The sequence below is a fragment of the Apodemus sylvaticus genome, chromosome 22 (genome assembly GCF_947179515.1).
Source record: "Apodemus sylvaticus chromosome 22, mApoSyl1.1, whole genome shotgun sequence".
NCBI lineage: Eukaryota > Metazoa > Chordata > Mammalia > Rodentia > Muridae > Apodemus > Apodemus sylvaticus.
This window is the reverse complement of record NC_067493.1, coordinates 53,622,905-53,638,954: the sequence shown is the minus strand read 5'-3', so window position 1 is coordinate 53,638,954 and position 16,050 is coordinate 53,622,905. Positions and strand designations below refer to the sequence as shown.

At 46.9% G+C, this 16,050-nt stretch overlaps 1 non-coding gene across 1 annotated transcript; it reads left to right on the top strand.

Moving 5' to 3' along the window:
• Window positions 1–152: 152 nt before the first annotated feature.
• Window positions 153–293, top strand: LOC127673427 (U4 spliceosomal RNA). The gene has a single exon (XR_007975163.1). It is a non-coding gene; the product is annotated as a U4 spliceosomal RNA (small nuclear RNA).
• The last annotated feature ends 15,757 nt before the right edge of the window (window positions 294–16,050 follow it).

The window sequence follows — 16,050 nt, the reverse complement described above, 5'->3', positions numbered from 1 at the left end:
ACCCACGAGTAGGAACATGTCCACACAGATGATCGAGATGGAGCCGCTGGGCTCGGTCCCTGCCACGTGGCGGTCGCGCGTGGGCTGGAGCTCACCATGACTGTAATGGCAGTCGTCGGCCCTGGGAGGCTGAGCGAGCGCTGTCAGTCGTCAGCTTTGCGCAGTGGCAGTATCGTAGCCAATGAGGTTTATCCGAGGCGCGATTATTGCTAATTGAAAACTTTTCCCAATACCCCGCCATGACGACTTGAAATATAGTCGGCATTGGCAATTTTTGACAGTCTCTACGGAGACTGAATATTACTGGTCATAAAAAATAGACTGTTTATCTTACCCGGTAGTACGTAGTTTTAAGTAACCAGTTAAGTAGAAGATAAATCGCTTTTGTTACTTAGGCGACTGTAGTAGTCATTACAGTAAATAACCTCAACATTTTGACCTTTTTTTTTTTCGGAACTTCCCTGCAGTACTGTTTAGTGCAGATGCCGTTCATTTGGGGTTGTATTTGTAATCATCCCCCTGCCTCTGTATTTGCCTGTGGGGTTCGTAATTGTGCTCATCTGTCTACTTCTGCAGGAGGCGGTAGGCACTGAACCACAGGCCTGCTTGTTTTTTACACAATGCTCACAGTTCCCTCGCTAGGCAAACTCCTTCTACCCTTATTCTACCCCCTCCTCTTTCAAACCAAGGAGAGACAGGTTTCTTTGAGGATTCTTAAGCCCAGCAGGACAACGCAATGGTTTCTAGGTCTCAGCTTTGTGTCACATGGACAATCCAGCCAGACCTGTGTGTGTGGGACAGATGCTCATGCCTGTCACCCCAGCACTTGGAAGACAGAAGCAGGAGGATCAGGAATACGTGGCGAGTTCGAGACTAGCAACAAGCAAGTATGCCAGAACCAACCAAACAGGTTGTTGCTCATACAGGAAGTTGCTGATAATTAAAGTGATTAATCATTTAATAAACTAAACGAGCATCCTGGTCTGGTACGATGGCACATGCCTACAGCCTGGGAGTCTGAAGGCAGGAGGATCACAAGCTCAAAGCTAGCCTGGTAAGAAGAGTTTGTGTCAGGCTTAATAGCCTCAAACTCCCACAAGGCAGCGGGGGAAGAATGGGTCTTACAGATGTCCCCTGAGTTCCACATAAAAACGGTGAAGCAATGGAACTTACAGGCGTGCACACACACACAATAATTTTATCTTTAATGTTTTTTTATCTGAAATAAAGAACTTCATGAGCCGAGTGGTGGTGGTAGCGGGCGGTGCACGCCTTTAATCCCAGCATTCTGGGAGGCAGAGGCAGGCGGATTTCTGAGTTCAAGGCCAGCATGGTCTACAGAGTGAGTTCCAGGACAGCCAGGGCTATACAGAGAAACCCTGTCTCGAAAAAACCAAATCAAACAAAACAAAACAAAAAACTTCATGAACACCGATACTTTTCACGATTAGAATAAAACATTGTAGTGCTTTAGACTACAAATGGCTTCCAGAAACAATCCCAGCACTGGCAGAAGCAGTCAGAGCTCTGTGAGTGCAAGTCTACAAAGTGACTTTCAGACGAGTCTACATAGTGAGATCCTATCTCCAAAAAATACACACATGGGCTGGAGAGATTGGTCAATGGTTAAGAACACCGATTGCTCTTCCAGAGGTCCTGAGTTCAATTCCCAGCAGCCACGTGGTGGCTCACAACCATCTGTAATAGGATCTGATGCCCTCTTCTGGTGTGTCTGAAGAGAACTACCAGGTACTCATAGACATAAAATAAATAAATAAATAATCTTTTTAAAACACACACATATACGTGTGTATGTGTGTATGTGTGTGTGTAAAATACATATGCACATATATAAACTGCTTGCGGAAGGAATATAGTAAAACCACCTTGGAGAGGAATTTGCAATACCACTAAATGATCAATGCAAGGACCCTTTTTTTAAAATTTGGGGTACATAATTTAAGGGTGACAAAGACTCAGTAATAAAATAAATATTTTTAGTAAAATGAGTCAGGAAGGCTAGATATGCAAGAACAGAAAAATATATCCCCTTGAGACGGGGTCTCACAACTCTGCCTCCTCAGCCTCCCTCCCAAGTGCTGAAGTTTAGAATTGCGCAAGCCTTTTTTTTTTTTTTTTTTTTTTAATTGTCCCAAAGGACACGCAGTTTACTAGGCAGCTGCCGGGAAATGAGCGGTTAGACCTTGGCCAAACACTGCTGCTCATGCGTAGGAGTTGGAGGAGTCCTCCGCGGCCCTGATGAACTCATCCTCAAAGCACTTCGCAAGGGTCTGGATGTTCCGGATGGAGTCTGAGGAGCACCTGCGCACAGCTGCCAGATGGCCTGAATCACCCGGCGGGGACACACCCACAGCCGCAGCCTCCTGTGCGGGCTCGTCCAATGCCTGTCCCCGGGGGGCCACTGTGGATGATGGCACTCGCCAGTCCCTGCAGAGGGTTTGTTACCGGTGAGCAGGTGGGTGATCCGAAGGCATGCTTGACTATGCTTACAGTCCGGACTTCTTCACGGAGTTAGGGAGGTGCCACGGGACGGGGCTCTGTGCTTTACATACCGCCAGGATCCTGTGCGGGGCAGGGACTTTTCCAGGGCAATGTAATCCACAGAGAAGAATGGTGCATCGTGCGTCATAACTGTTCGTTTTCCCAAACAGCTCAATGACTGGTGTTCTCCGCCACTACTGGTGTAGCTGTCTCCCACTCGGTCGGTCCCATTCGGTGGGACACAGGCCCACCGTCCCAAGCTGGCAAAACTGGCTTAATTTACTGATAATTAGGGCTCAGCCTCTGGGAAGTTCTGGTTAAACTATAGCAGATCGAGAATTCCAAATTACTTATATCCGCCTCATTGTGATTTCACTTTATATTATATTATTTTGTACAGGGCATTAGTATTTTGGGAGGGTGCTTTTTTTTTTTTTTTTTAATCTTGATGCTGTTTTGTGGGTTTTAAAATTATCAGGCTGAAGGCAAGCCTAGAGGGCATTTTCTCAACTAGTGATTGATGGAGAAAGACCCTGCCCATTGTGGGCGGAGCCATGCCTGGGCTGTGCTCCTGAGTGGTATAAGAAACCCGGCTGAGCAAGGCAGGGGGAGCAAGTCAGTAAGCAGCGCCCCTCCGTGGCCTCTGCATCAGCTCCTGCCTCCAGGTTCCTGCCCTGCTTGATTTTGTGTTTTGTTTTCTCAAACAAGAGACTTAGAATGAGATTCCGGGTTAGACAGACAGATGGACAGAGGGGCCATGCCTTGGTAATAAAGATAGTCCCTCTGTGAGAGTAAAGCTTGAGAGGGTTTTTTTTGGTTTTTTTTGTTTTTGTTTTGTCTCCCATCAGCAGTGGGCCGCCATGAACTGTCTCTACACGTTTAAGGACCTATCAAGACCAGTCACACACTATAGCCTGGGGCAAACAACAATCCTTGCTTTCTTCAAACTCAGGAACCCTGAAGTAGGAAGATTTTTGTTTGTTTGTTTGTTTGTTCTGTTTTTATTTTAAGATTTATTTATTGTTATATGTGAGTACACTGTAGCTGTCTTCAGATAGCACCAGAAGAGGGCATCAGATCTCATTATGGGGATGGTTGTGAGCCACCATGTGGTTGCTGGGATTTGAACTCAGAACCTTCGGAAGAGCAGTCAGTGCTGAGCCATCTCTCCAGCCCCTCTGTTTTGTTTTTGAGGCAGGGTTTCTCTATGTAGCTCTGGCTGTCCTGGAACTCACTTTGTAGACCAGGCTGGCCTGGAACTCAGAAATCCGCCTGCCTCTGCCTTCCAAGTGCTGGGATTACAGACGGGTGCCACCACCGCCTGGCCCTTTTAATTCTTTAACTGGCAGAGAAAACAAACCCGAGCCAGACTCCCAGAATATCATTTCAAGACTGTTACCAGTTTCACTATGTAGTTCTGGCAGGCCTGTTCTCGCTCCACCCCCTACCTCCAGGCCCCGCCCCTTACCTCCCGGCCCCGCCCCTACCTCCCGGCCCCTCTGCTGAGATAAAAGGTGTGCACTACCACACCAGCCTACGGCTGCTTGTACGTGTTGTTTTATAACTTCCATTCTCTTCCCACCAAGCAATGTGTCTTGGACATATTTTCCATGGCAGCATGTTGGCTTTCTTCTCCTGTGGCTGTATCCTGCCAAGGTTAGTTAGTCCGTTCTGTTGATGGACATTTTGGTTGTCCAATGCGAATGTTGTAAGCAATGTTACAGTGAATATCCTTGTGACTACATCATCCCTATGAGTCAGTCCCTGTGAGTGTGTGTGTGTGTGTGTGTGTGTGAGCAATTTGTGGCTACATCATTCCTATGAGTCAGTCCTTGTGTTTTGTGTGTGTGTTTTGTGTGTGTGTCCTTCTCCCTTTCCCTCCCCCCCCTGACAGTTTCATGTAGCCTAGGCTATCTTTGAAGATTTATTTATTACTATATGTAAGTACACTGTAGCTGTCTTCAGACACACCAGAAGAGAGCATCAGATCTCTTTACGGATGGTTGTGAGCCACCATGTGGTTGCTGGGATTTGAACTCAGGACCTTCGGAAGAGCAGTCAGTGCTCTTACCCGCTGAGCCATCTCTCCAGCCCCATATCTTTGAACTCTCTATGTAACTAAAGATGGCCTGGAACTCCTGATCTTATATCTGTCTCCCAAGTGCTGGGATTACACACTGCGCCTGGCTTCCTTGTTCTGGGGATCATTTTGGGAGGAATTTTCTGTACGTGAGATTGCCACTTTAAGGACAGTGTGTTTTTATTTTTACATTTTTAAGGCAGGCATACTTCCAATTTGGCATTTGAAAGCTTGCTGATGTATTTGGGCAAAAAGCTGTGAATGGAGAGATAAAAAAAGAATATAACACATATGGTTTTGTGTGTGTGTGTGTGTGTGTGTGTTTAAAAGCCAGGGTCTTGCTATCTAGTCCAGGCTGGCCTTGAACTCTTGATCCTCCCATCTCAACCTGCCAAGTACTGGGATCTCAGGTGTGACCCCCCCATCATTCTGAGGGTTCTGGGGACGTCTGAAATGGAGGTTTTCTGTAGCTGTAGTGCTTTCCCCTTGGAGAATGGAAGAGCGAAGAAGAAAATTGTCCCCACACTGCTGCCCGTGAAGTTAAGATCGGTATCTGTTGGTATTCCCACTCTTTCCCAGGCTGGGAGCTGGGGGAAGACTGCTGGGTCGGATGAAGTAATCTTTGTCTGGGGGGGGGGGGGAGGGAGGAGGACTCTGGACCCATCCCAAACAGACCCTTTCCCCTTCATCAGACACACCACGCGCCTCCCACCTCCCACCCCATCTTCAGAGCGTGCGCTGGCCCCGCTGACAGGCTCCAGGGCTACCTCAATGCAGAAAGGGCCCAGCAGCCCCCAGACAAAGTGCTCAGTGTTTAAGTCACTGCAGGATGTTTGCAAGAACCAGCTTCTAGGTTAAAAATATCCCATGCTGGAGGGGCCTGAGCCTGTCTCAGAACAGAGCTGCCCCACAGCCCCGAGGCGGCCTCTCTGTCACTAGGGGAACTGAGGGATGAGATCAATTCATGCCCCCATCACACTTTGAAGTCAGACTGTTTCTGTGTTCTAATCTGGCTCCATTATTCACTCGCTCTGTGACCCTAAGCGACACAATTAGTGTCTCTGTGTCTTGGTGCCCATGGCTCTAGAAGGGGTGTCATGGGGGTGTCAGGTTCTCTCTCAGAGGTCATGGGCCTCTGCCCTGTCTGCCAATTGCCTACAGAGCCTTTTTCTTTTTCTTTTTTTCTTTTTTAAATTCCCGAGACACAGAAGAGGAGGGGAAAAAAATCCTAATACACAGACTACATTCCAGATCAGTTAACTCAGAGTGTCTGGGGATTGGGACTGGGTAAATAAGATATATAATAAACCTCCCAGGTAGTGATAGGTACCTTCAAGGCTGAGTCATGTTGTGCTGCAAAGGGAAGGAGCTTGCACAGGGGGAAAATTGCAGAGCTAGGAAGACAAGTCCTGGTGGTAGTCGCAGAAGGCTGCCTGGAGGAGGGGTAAGCAAGCTGTGAACTGGAGAAGGCAAGGGATTTACCAGGAAAGAGAGAGCAGGCTGGATGCCAGCAGGGTTTTAGCATCTGCAGAGCCAGGAGGCTCTGGGAGGAGATAAGTTCCTCTGTGCTGGGCTCAAGCTTAGGAGGAGACTGCAGTCTCTCTATGTCCCAGGTTCTAGATTCAGATCCAGCCACCGCCTGAGAGTGGAGGTAAGACAGAAGTCAGGCAGGGGAGAGGTATGGGCCTCCGGTCTTCTGCTGAGGTCAGAGGTCGTTGAGAGTTACTGAGACTGTTCTGGAAGCACAACAGTGATGCAGACCGAGGTTTCAAGGGGAGCCAAGTCCTCTCCAGGTGTCTCCTGTGAGACAGCCCTGACTCCAGCCTAGCCTTCCCACCCCTCAGCTCTGTAGCCATGCGCAGGTCGCATTTAGGAACCTTGGTTTCCCAAGATGTAAAGTACGTATGAACTGTATGTGATAGCGCACGCCTGTGGGAGACACAGAGATCCTTGTGTTCACAGTTAAACACTAGGGGAGCCTGGCATGTTAAAAACCACAGGCTTGGGGGTGGAGTGGAGAGATAGCTCAGCGGGTTAAGAGCACTGGTTGCTCTTCCAGAGGACCTGAGTTCAAATCCCAGCAACCACATGGCAGCAAACAACTCTCTGTAACTCTAAGACCTGATACCGTCACACAGACACGCAGGCAAAACACCAGTACATATAAAATAATAAAAATAAATAAAACAATAAAAAACCCACAAGCTTGTTTCTTCAAAGGAAAAGATGCACAACCTGTTATCCACCATCAGGCTGGGAGCAGCCTGGTGACCTTTGTCCTATCCTCCACAAGACTTTATCATAAGCTCATCACCCTATAGAATCTATCATTATGGAAAGTGTCCCACGGAGTCAACCTTTAGAACCCATCTTTTTTTTTGTTTGTTTATTTGTTTTGGGTTTTTTGTTTTGTTTTTGGATTTGGTTTTTTCCAGACAGGGTTTGTCTGTATAGCCCTGGCTGTCCTGGAACTCACTCTGTAGACCAGGCTGGCCTCAAACTGAGAAATCTGCCTGCCTCTGCCTCCCAGAGTGCTGGGATTACCGGCGTGTGCCACCACCACCTGGCTTAGAACCCATCTTTACGAAGGATGTTACATGCAGTTTACAGAGTTGTTTTTGTTTTTGTTTTTGTTTTGTTTTTCAAGACAGGGTTTCTCTGTGTAGCCCTGGTTGTCCTGGAACTCACTCTGTAGACCAGGCTGGCCTCCAACTGAGAAATCTGCCTGCCTCTGCCTCCGAAGTGCTGGGATCAAAGGCATGCGCCACCACTGCTTGGCTGTTTACAGAGTTTGATGTAGTCATGTCTTTGCTTTATTGTGTATGAGAGATCGAGTTAACTGTCAGCAGAGATGTTTTCGCCAAACTGTGCTGTGCCTAAATATACCTAAAATAAACTGCTCGGGGGCTGGACTCTTAAAGTTTGAACCAGCGCCCGCTACTTAGTCATGTTGAACTGAAGGGCTTGCTTGTCTTCCTCAGATGGTTACTCTGTGGCTGTAGCTGTCATGGGTGCCGAGACCCCTGAGCATGCCTGATCCAGTATTAGGACATTGAGACAGGAGGATTTCCTGGGACCTAAAGAAGGTATATGAAGAAGCTCCCTCCACCAAACAAACAAATGGCATAAAACCTCTAGTAGATTGATATATTTATTCAGTAGTTTATTTGTTGACTGATTTTTTCATGTGTTTAGGGTATTTGTTTGTTTGTTTGTTTGTTTTTTGAGATAGGGTTTCTCTCTGTAGCCCTGGCTGTCCTGGAACTTGGTCTGTAGACCAGGCTGGCCTCGAACTCAGAGATCTGCCTGCTTCTGCCCCCCAAGTGGTAAGATTAGAATTGTGTGCCACCATGTCTGACTTTCGGACTTGTGCATAGGTGGTTTACCTGTGTGCATATCTGTGTAATATGTCAGTATCTTGGTCCCCACAGAACTCAGAAGAAAAGCCTGGAGCTACTGGAACTGTTGTCACGGATGGCTGTGAGCTACCATGTGGTTACTGAAAATCAAACCCAGGGCTTCTGGAAGAGCAGCCAGTGCTCTTAGCCTCTGAGCCATCTCCCAGGGCCTATATGAATGTATGTTTTTGAAACACGGACTTCAAATAATTCAAGGTAGCTTCTAATTCCATGTAGAGAGACACGACCTCGAATATCTGACCTTCCTGCCTCCAGCACACAAGTGCTGAGATCACAGGTCTGTGCTACCCAGGCCTGGTTTGTGTGTGATACTAGGGATCAAGGCCAGGGGTTCTGTTTGCTCAGAAGTACTTTCCCAACTGAGCTACATCCTAGCTGAGGTAGAGGCTTTTGTAATCTCTACAATTAAAGCAAGCATGGCGGAGAATGTTCACGCCACGCAGCCGCTGAGTCACAGCCCTGCGGAATCTCACAGCCCTGCGGAATCTCACAGCCCTGCAGAATCTCACTCCCACTGTACGGTGAGAAAGTGTAGGCTTGCATGGGGGGAGGATGCACAGCAGGGAGTAGACCCTGACCTGTGCTGGGTTTGCCAGACACTAGGGGGATTCCTTCAGAGGTCAAAGTCTCCACTAGGGTCCACCCTTTGAGTGACAGGGCTCCATTTGTTTGTTTGTTTGTTTGTTTTTAGAGACAGGGTTTCTCTGTGTAGCCCTGGCTGTCCTGGAACTCACTCTGTAGACCAGGCTGGCCTCCAACTCAGAAATCTGCCTGCCTCTGCCTCCCAAGTGCTGGGATTACAGGTGTATGCCACCATTGCCTGGCAGTAGTGAGATGTCCTTCTTGAGATGAACATATATATTTTTCTGTCTGTCCCTCCCTCCCTCCCTTTCTCCTCATGATTGTTATTGTTTTTAAAGATATATTTATTTATTTTATGTATGTGAGAACACTGTGGCTGTCTTCAGACACACCAGAAGAGGGCATCACTGGATCCCATTACAGATGGTTGTGAGCCACCATGTGGTTGCTGGGATTTGAAGTCAGGACCTCTGGAAGAGCAGTCAGTGTTCTTAACTACTAAGCCATCTGGCCATCCCATTGCTTGTATCTCTTAGCTCTGAGGTGGGGCTTCCCAAACTCTAGTCTTAGCCCAACCCAATTTGTAGTCTCAGCTTTTTGTGGAAAATGCTCTCAGTCTGTCTACTGTGGCCACTCTGCTGCGTGTCATGGGTCTGCTTTCCCGGGGCAGACAGAGGGTCCTTGTCCCCACACTGTGCCATTTGGTGGTGTAAATGTGTGGCTTGCCTCACTTCTTTTGTTTGTTTGTTTGTTTTGGAGACAGGGTTTCTCTGTGTAGCCCTGGCTGTCCTGGAACTCACTCTGTAGACCAGGCTGGCCTTGAACTCAGAAATCTGCCTGCCTCTACCTCCCAAGTGCTGGGATTACAGGCGTGCGCCACCACTGCCTGGCTCCTCGCTGCCCTTCTTGCACACAGTCTGGCAGGTTTTAGGAGCATTCCGCATCCCTCCTCCCCTTCTTCAGGAATACGTCCAGCACAAGAAGCAGGAGTTCAAGTGTTTCTAGAAAACACCGCTTTTACAAACCCCATTCCACCTGGATAGCAGTCCCCCCCCCCCCCTGCCACGCACACACTATGCTGGGAACTGGGCACTGAATGTAGGATTTCACAGTTTTCAAACATACCCCCTCCTAGTGATCTGGGACCATTGCTTTTGTGCCATTTTAAAAAATATAGTTTCAGCTGGGCAGTGGTGGCACACGCCTGTAATCCCAGCACTCTGGGAGGCAGAGGCAGGCGGATTTCTGAGTTCAAGGCCAGCCTGGTCTACAGAGTGAGTTCCAGGACAGCCAGGGCTACACAGAGAAACCCTGTCTCGAAAAAACCAAAAAAAAAAAAAAAAAAAAATATATATATATATATATATATATATATTTTATATTTTATATATATATATATATATATATATATATATATATATAGTTTCAGGGCTGGAGAGATGGCTCAGCAGTTAAGAGCACTGTCTGCTCTTCCAAAGGTCCTGAGTTCAGTTCCCAGCAACCACGTGATGGCTCATAACCATCTGTAGAGGGATCTGATGCCTTCTTCTGGTGTGTCTGGAAACAGCTACAGTGTACTCACACGCATAAAGTAAATCTTTATAAAAAAAAATACAGTTTCGGGGCTGGAGAGATGACTCTGTGGTTAAGAGCACTGACTGCTCTTCCAAAGGTCCTGAGTTCAAGTCCCAGCAACCACATGGTGGCTCACAACCATCCATTATGAGATCTGATGCCCTCTTCTGGGGTGTCTGAAGACAGCTACAGTGTACTTACATATAACAATAAATAAATCTTAAAAAAAAAAAGTGTAGGGTCATACTGCTGTGCACTCTTGTTGAAAAAAAATACAGTTTCAATTTATTTTCAAAGTATATAGATTCATTTTGGGAACCAGTGATATAACATGTATGGCTCAAAATTTAAGAGATTCAAAAGGCTGTTTCCCAGCAGGCCTGGTGGCGGTGCAGGACTATGATCTCAGCACCCCAAGGCAGAAGGAAAAGGGTCTTGAGTTTTAGACCAAGACTCTGTCCCACAAGCAGAACAAATCAAAATAGAATGAAAGAAACTTTCTACTTACCTAACTGGGCTGTCTTCCGGTGATCATATTTATATTTAATATATTATATTCTGCTTCTCATGTTTATATACTGTTCCCCATTTTCTGTGTGTGTGTGTATGTGTGTGTGTGGGGGGGGTATATGTATGTGTGTATGTGTATATGTATGTGTGTGTGCATGTGTATGTATGTTTGTGTATGCATATGTGTGTATGTATATGTATGTGTGTGTATGTGTATGTGTGTATATGTATGTATGTGTATATATGTGTATGTGTGTGCATGTGTATTGTGTATGTGTATGTGTAAGTCTGTGTGTATGTATGTGTGTATGTGTGTATGTATGTGTATGTGTGTGAATGTGTGTGAATGTATGTGTATGTGTATGTATGTGTGTATGTATGTGTATGTATGTGTATGTGTGTATGTATGTGAATGTGTGTGAATGTGTAAGTATGTGTATATGTATTGTTTCATTTCAGAACATAATCAACATAATCTTCCTGAATCTTTTTTTTTTTTTTTTTGGTTTTTTGAGACAGGGTTTCTCTGTGTAGCCCTGGCTGTCCTGGAACTCACTCTGTAGACCAGGCTGGCCTTGAACTCAGAAATCCACCTGCCTCTGCCTCCCACAGTGCTGGGATTACAGGTGTGTGCCACCATGCCCCGCACTCATTTTCCTGAATCTTTTTTTAAATATTTTTTAAAGATTTATTTATCATATGTAAGTACACTGTAGCTGTCTTCAGACACTCCAGAAGAGGAAGTCAGATCTTGTCACAGATGGTTGTGGGCCACCATGTGGTTGCTGGGATTTGAACTCAGGTCCTCTGGAAGAGTAGTTGGAGCTCTTAATCAATGAGCCATCTCTCCAACCCCTTCCTGAATCTTTTGTGTGGCTGCACAGTTGCCCACTTTGGAACTACATGTCATTTATTTGACCCATCCTGTAATACCCAGTTCTGACGGATAGTATTGGGTTTGTTAATATCTCCCTTCACTTTTCCTGAGGCAGTATCTTCTTACGGAATCTCTGTTGACTTCCCCCTCAGATTTTGTTACACCGAGAGACCAGGTTTTAGGTTCAGACTCCGTCTCAGAGAAGCTGACCTAAGGTTGAACTGTAGCACCAGTCTCCAGGTCATTCCCTATGAACCTGCCCCTCCTGGTTACGAGCCTGCTGGCGGTTCACTTCTTAGCCACCTCCAATCAGGAGGAAAGCAGAAGTTAAGTTTCTGGTTTGGCTCCCAGCACAGCCAGTTATGTTAAAGGTCAACAAAGTTCCACAATAGCCCCCAATCAGACCTGTGCCAGGCTAGAAACCCTTCTTTTTCTTGCCATTTTCTATAAAACCTTGTCCCACGGGCTTCACACACTCCGCCCCCCATCCTGAGAGTTCAGGGCTTCACATACACACACACACACACACACACACCATTCTGCTGTGTCAGAGAAGGCAGTGTATCCCAAGCATGAGCTTAAATAAAGACCCAAGTGCGATTGCACAGGACTCAGCTCCTTGGTGGCCTTTTGGGGTAATGGAACCGGCACAACAATACTGGAGTTAGTGGCCTGCGCCACCATGCCCAGGTTCGCCTTTAGCTTTTAAAACAGTACTGGATGGGGCTGGAGAGATGCTCAGAAGCTAAGAGCTCTGGCTGCCCTTCCCAAGGCCCTGAGTTTGACTCCCAGCACACACCACACACACACACACACACACACATACACACACACGGCTGTTCACAACTGTCTATACCTCCAGTTCCAGGGGACCCAACATGCTCACATAGGCATACATGAAAGCACAACACCCAGGCACATAAAATAAAAAGAAAGAAAGAAAAAGAAGTATAAAAAAAAATAGATGAGCAGTGGTGGTGCATGCTTTTAATCCTGGCAGAGGCAGGTGGATGTCTATGAGTTTCAGCTAAGTCTGGTTCTACGGAGTGAGTTCCATGACAGCCAGAGCCACATTCACCTCAGAAACCCTGTCTCAGGGGAAAAAACCCAAATAAATAAAAAATGAAAAAGCCAAACAAATAGATAAATACAGGTGTGATGGTTTGTATATGCTTGGCCCAGGGAATGGCACTATTAGCAGGTGTGGCCTTGTTGGAATAGTTGTGGCCTTGTTGGAGTAGGTGTGGCCTTGTTGGAGTAGGTGTGGCCTTGCTGGAGTAGGTGTGGCCTTGCTGGAGTAGGTGTGGCCTTGCTGGAGTAGGTGTTTCACGTCACTGTGGACGTGGGCTTTAGGACCCTCACCCTAGCTGTCTGGAAATCAGTTTTCTGCTAACAGCTCTCAGATGAAGATGTAGAACTCTCAGCTGCTCCCGCACCATGCTCCTGCCCTGATGAGAATGGACTGAACCTCTGAACCTGTTAGCCAGCCCCAGTTAAATGCTGTCCTTATAGGAGTTGCCTTGGTCATGGTGTCTGCTCACCGCAGTCAACCCTAACTGAGACAACATGACATAATGTTAGACAATGAAGGTAAATAAACAATCCAGGATAAGGAGATGTTTTCTAATGAGGTACACAGACAAGAATCTAGAGGTAAAATATCTAGGATTAGAAAAGCAGGGCATGGGGCTGGAGAGATGGCTCAGCAGTTAAGAGCACTGACTGCTCTTCCAAAGGTCCTGAGTTCAAATCCCAGTAACCACATGGTGGCTCACAACCATCTGTAATGAGGTCCGATGCCCTCTACTGGTGTGTCTGAAGACAGCTATTGTGTACTTACATATAATAACAATAAATAAATCTTTAAAAAAAAAAGAATGGCAGGATATGAATAGCCAATCAAGAAAAGAAAGTGTTCAAAGCTTTGAAGGCACTAAGTTAGAGCAAGTTTTCTTGGCTGAAAGTAACAAGATACAAACCTGGGACAGAGCTACAGCTCAGCCATAGAGTGCTTTCTCACCATGCATGGTGATGTGAGATTCAACGCTACCAAAGATAAAACAAGAAAAGGCTATGAACTTAGAACTGTGGTCATTTTCAACTAATATTGAAGAATTCTGCTACCTGATGGGAGAGTGTCATGATGGGAGGTTTGAAGTCTGAAGTGATTCCTTTGGCTCGAGATCAGTCCTCACCTGAAGCCTTCTGAGGTGAATCGTGTCCTCCACCTCGGTTCCTGCCGTGATGTTCCTGCCGTGATGTTCCTGCCAGAGCAACAGAGCAGAAATGCCATCCCGTGAAGATTCTGATCCATTCAAGAGATCCTGGGAGCAGATCTCCCCCGGGGGGGAACCTCCAGAGGAGGATCCGGGCAGTCAGCTGCACCCCAGCAGAGGTCACACACCCAGCACCCAGCTCCTGAGCATCGGAAATTGGGGTCACTGATCCTATGACCGTAAACTGCTAAGTGTGTGGTAATTCCTTACACAGCTGTAGAAAGTGAGCCACAGAAAGGGATTTGAGCTGGGCAGTGGTGGCGCACGCCTGTAATCCCAGCACTCTGGGAGGCAAAGGCAGGTAGATTTCTGAGTTCGAGGCCAGCCTGGTCTACAGAGTGAGTTTCAGGACAGCCAGGGCTACACAGAGAAACCCTGTCTCAAAAAAAAAAAAAAAAAAGAAAGAAAGAAAGAAAGAAAGAAAAAAGAAAAAAAAAGAAAAAGAAAAAGAAAAAAGAAAGAAAAAAAGAAAGGGATTTGAGGCATGATGTAAGGAGAAACGAGAACTGACTTGCTGCATTTGGAAGACCTCAAACAGGATGGAGCCCCGTTTAGCTCCAGCATAATGACCCCAGGGAAACTTCAATAAAGACCAGGTTCCAGATGAAACCCTGTGAGCAGTTTGGGTTTTATCCCAAATGTAACAGGAAACTACAGGAGTAGAACTCCTAAGACCTAATTTGCATTTTTGAAGGTTACATTGTAAGCTAGTTGTTTCACTCTTAGGGATTTAGCCAAGAGAAATGAAACCCTATGTCCACAGGAAGGCTTCCAAAGGTGGTATTTCTAGAGGACCAAACGAGAGAAACAGCCTCAGTGTTCCTCAGCAACACAGCACAGAAATGGGTTCTGGTACATCCATACAAGGGAGTACTACTGAGCAGTCAAAATGAACAAACTAGGGACAGGAGAGATGGCTAAGTGGGTAAGAGCACCAACCGCTCTTCCGAAGGTCCTGAGTTCAAATCCCAGCACCCACATGGTGGCTCACAACCATCCCTAAAGGGATCTGATACCCTCTTCTGGTGTGTCTGAAGACAGTTACAGTGTACTTACATATAATAAATAAATAACTCTTTTAAAAAAATGAACAAACTACTGATAGTTAATACAGAGGAAGCTCATAAACATGCTGTGCCCGGTGCCCAAGTAGGCAGACCTCCCCTGTGTACCCCCCAAAAGGCACCTGTCTGAAAAAAAAGAGGAAATGCAAAGTGGACATGGAGGTAAATCCAAGAGATGGAGAGGCAGGAGGGTCAAGAGTTCAGGGTCATCATTGGCTACATGGGGAGTTTTTAGGTTACCCTTAGCTACAAGTCTGAAAAACAAAACAATCAAAACATTCGAACTAGCCGGCCGTGGTGGCGCAGGCCTTTACTCCCAGCAGTTGGGACGCAGAGGCAGGTGGATTTCTGAGTTCCAGGCCAGCCTGGTCTACAGAGTGAGTTCCAGGACAGCCAGGGTTACACAGAGAAACCCTGTCTGGCCAGGAGGTGGTGGCGCATGCCTGTAATCGCAGCACTTGGGAGGCAGAGGCAGGCAGATTTCTGAGTTCAAGGCCAGCCTGGTCTACAGAGTGAGTTCCAGGACAGCCAGGGTTACACAGAGAAACCCTTTCTCGAAACAAAACCAATGCACCCCCCAAAAGAAACCCTGTCTTCAAAAACCAAAAGCCAAACCAATTAAACAAACAAAAAACCAAACCAAACAAAAATAAAGATTCTGTGTTTGGTGGTACATGTCTTTAAGCTCGGTTACTCGGGAAAGCTCAGTATTCAGGAAGCAGAGGCAGGAGAATGTCTGTAAGATTACAGGCTGAGAAGGTCAGCCTGATCTACATAGCTAAGTTCCAGTCCAGCTAGAGTTACAGAGTGACCCTCACCCTTCCGCCTCTCCACCCCCATCCCCTACCCCCTGCAGGGTTTCTCTGTGTAGTCCTGGCTGTCCTGGAACTTGCTCTGTAGACCAGGCTGGCCTCAAACTCACAGAGACCCACGTGCCTCTGTATCCCAAGGGCTGGGACTAAAGGTCTGTCCCACCACCACCACCCAACTGTGGCTCACACCCTGTGTTTAGTGGATGCTGTTACGTTCCCAGTGCTCCCTGGGGATCTGGGCTGTGCCTCAGTGGTAGTGTATGTCTCTAGCTCTAGGGTCAGCTCAAGGTGCAGGGACTTTGAGTGAAGACAGCATCTCCCTGGGTATTCACTGCAGCGGGCCGTTCACAGAC